This window comes from Eptesicus fuscus, chromosome 1 (genome assembly GCF_027574615.1).
Source record: "Eptesicus fuscus isolate TK198812 chromosome 1, DD_ASM_mEF_20220401, whole genome shotgun sequence".
NCBI lineage: Eukaryota > Metazoa > Chordata > Mammalia > Chiroptera > Vespertilionidae > Eptesicus > Eptesicus fuscus.
The window spans coordinates 101,146,752-101,156,254 of record NC_072473.1 but is presented as its reverse complement, the minus strand read 5'-3'; the positions used below and the strand labels follow the sequence as shown (position 1 = coordinate 101,156,254).

Below are 9,503 nucleotides of genomic sequence, written 5' to 3'. Positions count from 1 at the left end.
TTATCTTCTACAATTGAAACTTTGTAGTCTGGAGCAGAGCCAAGCCTCCTGCTTGCTCCGTGGCAGCAGCCATTTCTCTTAGAATTTATGTATCTTCTATAATTGAAACTTTGTAGCCTTAAGCAGAGGCTGGGCCAGCCAGGGTGTGCAGAAAGCTTGGCTTCCTTCATTGCCGGGGCCAACCCTAGCCTCCCACTCTTTCCAGCTCTGTGGCTGCCGCCATTTCTGTTTGGTTTAATGTATCTTCTATCATTGAAACTTTGTAGCCTTGAGTGGAGGCCTAGGCTGGCAAGAACAGGTGGAAAGCTTGGCTTCCTCCATTGCCTGGGAAACCCAAGCCTCCCTCCTGCTCTCTGTGGCCACAGCCATCTTGGTTGGGTTTATTTGCATATTTGCTCCTGATTGGCTGGTGGGTATGGCTGGTGTGGCGGAGTGATGGTTAATTTGCATATTACTCTTTTATTAGATAGGATGAGTCTGTTTCAATGTTTTTGTTCATTTATTTTGTTCTTAGATTCCACATATAGGTAAAATCATATCGTATTTGTCTTTCTCTAACTGACTTATTTCACTTAGCATTATAGTTTCCAGGCCCATCCATGCTGTCACAAATGGTAGGATTTTATTCATTTTCTATGGCCAAGTAATATTCCATTGTATATATGTACCACATCTTTTTCCTCCACTCATCTATTGATGGGAACTTGGCTGTTTCCAGATCTTAATTATTGTAAATAATGCTGCAGTGAACATATGAGCACATATATTCTTTCAAACTAATATTTTGAATTTCTTTGCACATATACACTGAGTGGCCAGATTATTATGATCTCTGAACACATAATAATCTGGCCACTCAGTGTATATGCTATACAATAAAAGGCTAATATAAAAATTGTCCCCTCGACCAGGAGTTCGACCAGTAGGCAGGCCGGCAAATCGCTCATGTCCCCTCCTCCTGGCCAGACTGGCCGGATCCCACCCATGCATGAATTCATGCACCGGGCCTCTAATATATATATATATATATATATATATATATATATATACACACACACACACACACTGAGTGGCCAGATTATTATGCGTTCAGAGGTCATAATAATCTGGCCACTCAGTGTACCTAGAAGTGAAATCACTGGGTCATAAGACCGTTCCATTTTTAATTTTTTGAATTAACTCCATTCTGCTTTCCACAGTGGCTACACCATCCTGCATTCCCCTCAACAGTGCATGAGGGTTCCCTTTTCTCCACATCCTCACTAGCACTTGCTGTTTGTTGATTTATTAATGATAGACATTCTGACAGGTGTGAGGTGATATCTTATTGTAATTTTAACTTGTATTTCTATGATGATTAATGATGTTGAGCATCTTTTTATATGACTATTGGCCATCTACATATCCTCTTTGGTAAAAGTGTCTATTAAGGTCCTCTGCCCATTATGTAATCGGATTGCTTGATTTTTGGTGTTAACTTGTATGAGTTCTTTATAAATTTTGGATATTAACCCCTTATCAGATGTATCATTGGATAATATATTCTCCCATACAGTGGGTTCCATTTTCATTTTGTTGATGGTTTCCTTTGCTGTGTAAAACCTTCTTAGTTTGATGTAGTCTCATTTGTTTATTTTTTCTTTTGTTTCCCTTGCCTGAGGAGCTATATCAGAAAAAAATTGCCAAGAGAAATCCCAGAGATTTTACTGCCTATGTTTTATTCTAGGAGTTTTATGGTTTCATATCTTACATTTAAGCATTTAATCCATTTGAGTGTATTCTTGTATATGTTGTAGGATGGTGTTCTATTTTCATTTTTTGCATGTATCTGTCCAATTTTCCCAACTGTCTTTACCCCATTGTATATTTTTGCCTCCTTTGTGAAACATTAACTGACCATTTAGGCATGGATTTATTTCTGAGCTCTCTATTTTGTCCCAATGACCTCCCTGTGATTCTTAATCCACAGGACTTGGAGAATAAGTTGTTAATGTTGGTAATGAATACACTTTTCTCTAGGAACTGACTGACTCCAAAATTTGGAGCTAAATTTACTCTTATGGTTACACTTAAATTGATATGATGGATATTGGTCCAAGTTATTTTATGAAATCAGCTCTAAAAATATTTTGGTATTGAGACTCACTGTTCTGTTTTGATCTTTCTATTATAGCTAAGGATCACTCTGTGCCTTTTCTTTGTTTTTAGCCAAAGGCTATTACAAGAGGAATGAAATTATAACCTAGTTCTGTGGGCAGAAAGAGGAATGCTGGAAGGAAACTGATTTGGGCCAGCAAATGTCCTTTTAGACATGTTAGATTTAAGGTGATGTCAAGATATCCCAGTGGAAATGACAGTTATGAAGATGGAGCTTGAGCTTAGAGAATACTCTGAATGGTGAATGCAGTCTAGGTAGTGATTCACCATAATGTAATGACCTATAGACATAGTTAGGAGTAGTGTTCTAAGGATTGAGACTGGAGATTATATTTCACAACCAGCAGAAGAAATAGAGGCAAACAAAGAGATAGATGAGATGCAGTCAGGAAGTTAAGGAAAAAATAAGAGAATGAATAGTTAAGGGGGCAGTTTGCAAAGTTAGAAGGGGTTGACTATGCTGAATCCTGGGGAAAGCTGTCAAAGAAAATAAAGATTGAGAATTTTGCAGTGATGGGTGGTGCTGGAGGGTCCATTTTCAGTGGAGTGGTAGTGGTGGGAGTCTGATTAAAAAAGAAATGAGTCAATAAGAGTAAAGGATGCAAAAAAAAAAAAGAAGAGAAATTGCTCTTAGGGTGTCATATTTTGGGGAGAAAGTAATTTTAAAATAACTTTATTAAGTTATTGTTTTTATTGGGGGAAATGATCCACATTTATTATAAAGATTAAAAAATAAAAATGCAAATAAGAAAGTAAAAATAACATGAAAAACAACAATACAGAAAAACCCCTACCATTATTATTTTATACAAATACTTGAAGATAATTATCTATGCATATATTTGTGATATTTTTAGTTCTCCAGACCTCAGCTATATGGTTCAAATCTTAACACCAGACATCAGGAAATAACCTCGTTTGCTATGCATAAGGGAAGAAGGAAAAGATAGAAATGGCATCAATCACACAATATTGCCAATTCTTTCTCTGTCTCCATTGGCCCTTGATAGAAGAATCGTGACTTGAACATCCTTCCCAATGGGATGAATGTTATTTGTAGTTAATACAACAAAGCTAATATCTCACTCTGGACCATGCTTGAGTTGTATGGATCCCTGTTACCCACCCTTCTTTCAAGGTGATCAAGAGGAATAACATTTGGTTTTAGGGAATCATCCTGAGGTCATGGTATATGTAATAAACTTTTGTAACCAGGGCTTAAAACACAGCATTCTTCCCAGTGTGAAGGTTGGATCATATTCTTATATTCAGAGTAGAAGCAGCTTTTAACTGGGCCCCTTTCCCTAAGGCTGACACATTTAATGTGGGTAGGTCTTATATCTTACTTGCTTATTTCCTCCTAAGACCCAAACAAAGGAGAGGGTATCTAAAAGTATTGATTCAGCTCTTTATCATTCTTTTTTTAATTTTTATTGATTTCAGAGAGGAAGGGAGAGGAATAGAGAGATAAAAAACATCAATGATGAGAGAGAATCATTGATTGGCTGCCTCCTGCACACCGCACAGTGGGGATTAAGCCCACTACCCGGGCATGTGCCCGTGACTGGAATCTAACGTGGGACCCTGAAGTCTGCAGGCCAACACTCTATTCACTGAGCCAAACCAACTAGGGCTACTTTATCATTCTTAGGGAGACACATTTAATAAATCAGAACATTTTTCTGGCAGGGTCCCCTTGATCAAATACAGTGCAATAATTTGATTCATAATATATAATTAGCCAAATTGTTGCTCTCTGAACATTTGCATTTGACTTTATTAGACTGAAGAAGAAGAAATATATCTGCAGAAGAAAAAGCTCCTATAAAGGCTGGAAGCTGTACCACAGTTTTAATTTCAGTCCTTGAGGTTAGGTAATCACAAACAGAATGTTAAGGGATATTTTCTATATATGTCTACGCATATATTATTACACATCTAGAATCAACTGTATATTATTTTGTAATTTGATTATTTTCATCTCATGATATGTCTGCATGTCAATAAATAAAGACTTACATTAACAATCTTAATGGCAACATAGTCTTCCATAATTTTTTTCACAAACATTTTATCAGTGGCTACTTATGGTGTTTCTAAGATTTTTACCAACACAGGTAAATTTAGGGGGAAATTCCTTAGGCATACACAAGTTTTTCTTTGTGCAATTAGTTTATTGGGATAAATTCCTGGAATTTCAATTTTGAGATCAAAAGACTAGCAATGTGCTTTGTTGAGTATGTAAATAAACATTTTTATTCACTATTATTGGCATAAGAGTAAATTAACATAATTTTAGATATTGCCATTTAACAATATGTACTAAAAATGGAAGAATTATTGTAAGATTTTACTGTAAACTGTAATACACAGAAAATGGCATAATATATATATATATATATATATATATATATATATATGCTTAGTAAATGTTTATATAGTGAACAACACTGTAATAACCAACTGAGCTCAATAAACAAATTATTGTCACCTTGAAATTTCCTTCTGTACATGTCTCTATTTGTAACTCTGCCTCTCCCCCAGGGGTAATCATATGTTTATTATAGTGCTGTATGTGTGTATGCACCCCTAAACAGTAAAGATCAGGGGTCACCAAACTATAGTTCACAGGTAAAATTTGGCCTGCAACTTATATTTTAAAATTCTTTCTTGTTTAAAGTATTACATGTTTCCTTTTTCCCCCATTGACTTCTCCCCAGCCGCCGCCAACTCCCAGCACATGCCCTCACCCACCTACTGTCTGTGTCCATTGGTTATGCTCATATGCACGCATACAAGTCCATTGGTTGATCTCTTACCTCCTCACCCCCAACCTTCCCTCTTAGGTTGGGCAGTCTGTTCGATGCTTCTATGATTCTGGTTCTATTTTTGTTCATCAGTTTATGTTGTTCATTATATTCCACAAATGAGTGAGATCATATGATATTTATCTTTCTCTGACTGGCTTATTTCACTTAGCATAATGCACTCCAGGTCCATCCATGCTGTTGCAAATGGTAAGAATCCCTTCTATTTTACAACAGCATAGTATTCCGTTGTGTAGATGTACCACGGTTTTCTAATCCACTCATCTGCTGATGGGCAGGCACTTAGGCTGTTTCCATATCTTAGCTATTGTAATTTGTGCTGCTATGAACATAGGGGTGCATATATTCTTTCTGATTGGTGTTTCTGATTTCTTGGGATATATTCCTAGAAGTGAGATTACTGGGTCAAATGGGAGTTCCGTTTTTAATTTTCTGATGGAACTCCATACAGTTTTCCACAGTGGCTGCACCAGTCTGCATTCCCACCAGCAGTGCAAAAGGGTTCCTTTTTCTTCACATCCTCACAAGCACTTGTCGTTTGTTGATTTCTTGATGACAGCCATTCTGACAGGTGTGAGATGGTACCTAATTGTTATTTTGATTTGCATATCTCAGATGATTAGAGACTTTGAGCATCTTTTCATATGTCTCTTGGCCTTCTGTATATCCCCTTTTGAAAAGTGTCTATTTAGGTCCTTTGCCCATATTTTTTTATTTTTTTATTATTATTATTTTTAATTTCTTTATTGATTAAGGTATCACATATTTGTCCTCGTTCCCCCATTCCCATTCCACCCCCCTCCCCACACATGCCCCCATCCCCCTGTTGTCCTTAACCGCCGGTTAGGCTCATATGCCTGCACACAAGTCCTTTGGTTGATCTCCCCCTTTACCCCCACCCTTCCCTACCCCCCCCCCCATTTTTTGATTGGATTGTTTATTTTCCTTTTGTTAAGTTGTATGAGTTACTTATACATATTTGAGATTAAACTCTTATCGGAGATAACATTGACAAATATGTTCTCCCATGCAGTGGGCTTTCTTGTTGTTTTATTGATGGTTTCTTTTGCTGTGCAGAAGCTTTTTATTTTGATGTAGTCCCATTTGTTTATTTTCTCCTTAGTTTCCATTGCTCAATGAGTTGTGTCAGTAAAGATATTGCTATGACAAATGTCTGCTATTGTGCTGCCTATAGTTTCCTCTAAGATTTTTATGGTTTCCCATCTTAAGTTTAATCCCTTATCCACTTTGAGTTTATTTTGTGTATGGTATAAGTTGGTGGTCTAGTTTCATTTTTTGCATGTATCTGTCCAATTTCCCCAACACCATTTATTGAAGAGACTGTCTTGACTCCATTGTATGCTCTTGCATCCTTTGTCAAATATTAATTGAGCATAATGGCTTGGGTTGATTTCTGGGTTCTCTGTTCTATTCCATTGGTCTATATGTCTGTTCTTATGCCAGGACCAGGCAGTTTAAGAACAGTGGCTTTGTAGTTTAGCTTGATATCTGGTATTGTGATCCCTCCAACTTTGTTCTTCCTTTTCAAGATTGCTGCAGCTATTCAGGGTCTTTTTTATTCCATATGATTTTTTGGAGAGTTTATTCTAGGTCTGTGAAATATTTTGTTGGTATTATAATGGGGAGTACATTGAATCTATAGATTTCTTTGGGTAGTATGGACATTTTAATGATGCTGACTCTACCAATCTATGAACACAGAATATTTTTCCATTTGTTTATGTCATATTCTATCTCTTTTTTCAGCGACCTATAATTTTCTGAGTACAAGTCCTTTACCTCCTGGGTTAAATTTATTCCTAGGTATCTTAATTTTTTTGTTTCAGTGGTAAGTGGGATTGTCTTTTTAGTTTCTCTTTCTGTGAGTTCATTATCGGTGTATAAAAAAGCCATAGATTTCCAGGTGTTAATTTTGTATCCTGCTACATTGCCGAATTCATTTAAGTCTAGTAGTTTTTTGATGGAGTCTTAAGGGTTTTCTATGTACAATATCATGTCATCTGCGAAGAATGGCAATTTTAATTTTCCTTTTCCAATTTGGATGCCTTTTATTTCTTCTTCTTGTCTGATCGCAATGGCTAGCACGTCCAGGATTATGTCAAACAGGAGTAGTGAAAGTAGGCATCCCTGTCTTGTTCCTGTTCTTAAGGGAAATGGATTTAGTGTTTGCCCCCTAAGTATGTTGTTGGCTGTAGGTTTGTCATATAAGGCTTTTATTATGTTGAGGTATGATCCCTCTACTCCCACTTTGCTGAGAATTTTTATCAGGAAAGGGTGTTGGATTTTTGGCAAATGCCTTTTCTGCATCAATTGATATGATTATGTGATTTTTGTCTCTCAATTTGTTTATGTGATGTATCACATTTATTGATTTGCGGATATTGTACCAGCCTTGCATCACTGGAATAAATCTCACTTGATCATGGTGTATGATCTTTCTAATGTAATGCTGCATCCAATTTGCTAGAATTTTGTTGAGGATTTTAGCATCTATGTTCATCAGGGATATTGGCCTTTAATTCTCTTTCTTTGTCTGGTTTTGGAATTAGGGTAATGCTGGCTTCATAGAAAGAACTTGGAAGTGTGCCTTCCTCTGTTTTTTTTTTTTTTTTGGTTAGTTAAATGGTCTTTATTTTCCTATCTGGTCTCTCTAGCAAAAGGCCAGACAGACAGAGTTAAACAGAACCCACCAGAGTAAATAGGCCCTCAAAGGCACTGGCTAGAATCTCCCCTCCCCAAAGGGGCCCAGTCTCACCAGACTGGGCCCAGCTTAGCCTTACAGAGCTAGGAGCACCCCCTCCCCCACTTCCGTGATTCAGATCAAGATCTGGGTTGCTTGTCTGTGCCTGAGGGAGGGTCACGCTTGAGACTGTGCGCACATCCCCACCTCGAATGCACCAAAGGAGAAAAAAATTTTAACCTGAAATGAGATTCCTTCCCCCTGACAGGAAGGCACAGGAGTGCGGGGAAAAGCGTGGGGGCTATGCCTCAGGCAGCCCCCGTCCTAGGCCCCACACCCACGCAAGGCAGCAGGAAGCGCCCCACGCCTGCCCATGATGCAAAGATGACCACTTGCATAACCATGTCACCCGAGAGGAAAGGGTGCCTGGAATGCCGCGCTGGGAACGAGGACACCAACTATTGAAAAACCTCGAAAGGGCAGCACAGCCCCCAGTGAAAAATAAAGTCCGACCCTGAGGAATGTGAGGAACCAGACCCCTCTCACCCAGTCCCAGAAGGAGATGGAAAGGCCACGTCCCCTTCGGTTAAGACAGCACCTGTGGGCGCGGCCTGTCTTGGAGGAGGGCGCCCCAGCCCCAGCTCAGGTTCCTTGGTGCCTCCACTGCACATGGTGGCGACAGCTTCCAGGGCCAAGGCTCCTCTCCACCGTTTCCGCGGGCCTTCCTGCGGGGGTGGCCTGGCTTCCGGTGTGTGTACTCCGGCCGAAGGCTTGACCGACGCTCTGGACTCTGGCAGCGCGGCCCTCAGAAAGCCACCACGGCCCGGACGAGCACGTTCAGCATGCTATCCACCGAGCGGCAGGCCGGCTTCGCCTTACAAGCCTGCGGTGGAGGTGCTGTCTGGGAAGCGGAGGGGCTGCAGTTCAGGAAGCCAGAGAAGCGCCTCTGGAGGACCAGCGCCAGATCCTGTAAGGCACCTTCGCTTGCGCGGGAGGGGCCTGCAGGCCATCAGGGACCTCCGAAGACTCCCCTTCCTCCACAGACGGGCTTTTTTGCTCGGAGGCTGCTGCTCCACCGCTTGCGACTGACTTTGGTGGGTCTCGGGGCACAGCGGGCAGGGGTCTCCTCGGCTTTCCGCGCCTTCTGAGTGTCCATGGGCTCTGGGGAGGGCTGCTCACCGTCGGTGGACGCTGCTTCCGCTGCGGTTTGTGCTTCCCGCGGTGGGTGCAGGCGAGTGTCAGGGGAGCAGGTGACTGGCGAGGGCACCTCGGGCTGCTCGTGGGCGTCCACCTTGGCCGAGAGGTAAAGCTCCGGGCGCTACGCATGACCAGAGACAGCTGCAGACTCTGGTGCAGCCACAGCCCTCCACGCTGCATGCGCGAATGGTACATTTTCCACACAGACAGGGTCCTAATGCGTTGCGCCTCTTTTTGCACCTCCATGGCGACTCGATGGTGGGGACTTCCCTGCTGAGCAGATGCACTTCGGACTGTGAGCTTGCTCGCGCTTTTTCTCCTCACGCAGACCGAGGCCTTAACACCCCTAGGACGCTCTGCCCAGGCGCCCACCACTGGGGTCCCATTTGTACCCGGAGTGACGTCACCATGATGCTCCGCCCAATCAGAGCGCTGCACCGCATTAGGACCAGAGACTTAAGCCTTAAAGGGAGAGGGTGGAATTTACTGGACAGACAAAAGGGACACCCTCTGGAATTTTTTTGAATAGTCTGAGGAGGATAGGTTTTAGTTCTTCTTTGAATGTTTGTTAAAACTCCCCTGTGAAGCCGTATGGTCCAGGGCTTTTGTTTGCTGGAAGT

The 9,503-nt window shown here is 41.1% G+C and overlaps 1 pseudogene; it reads right to left on the bottom strand.

Annotated features, from left to right (window-relative positions):
- Positions 1-8,491: 8,491 nt before the first annotated feature.
- Positions 8,492-9,129, bottom strand: LOC103298440 (immediate early response gene 2 protein-like; annotated as a pseudogene).
- Between the last annotated feature and the right edge of the window lie 374 nt (positions 9,130-9,503).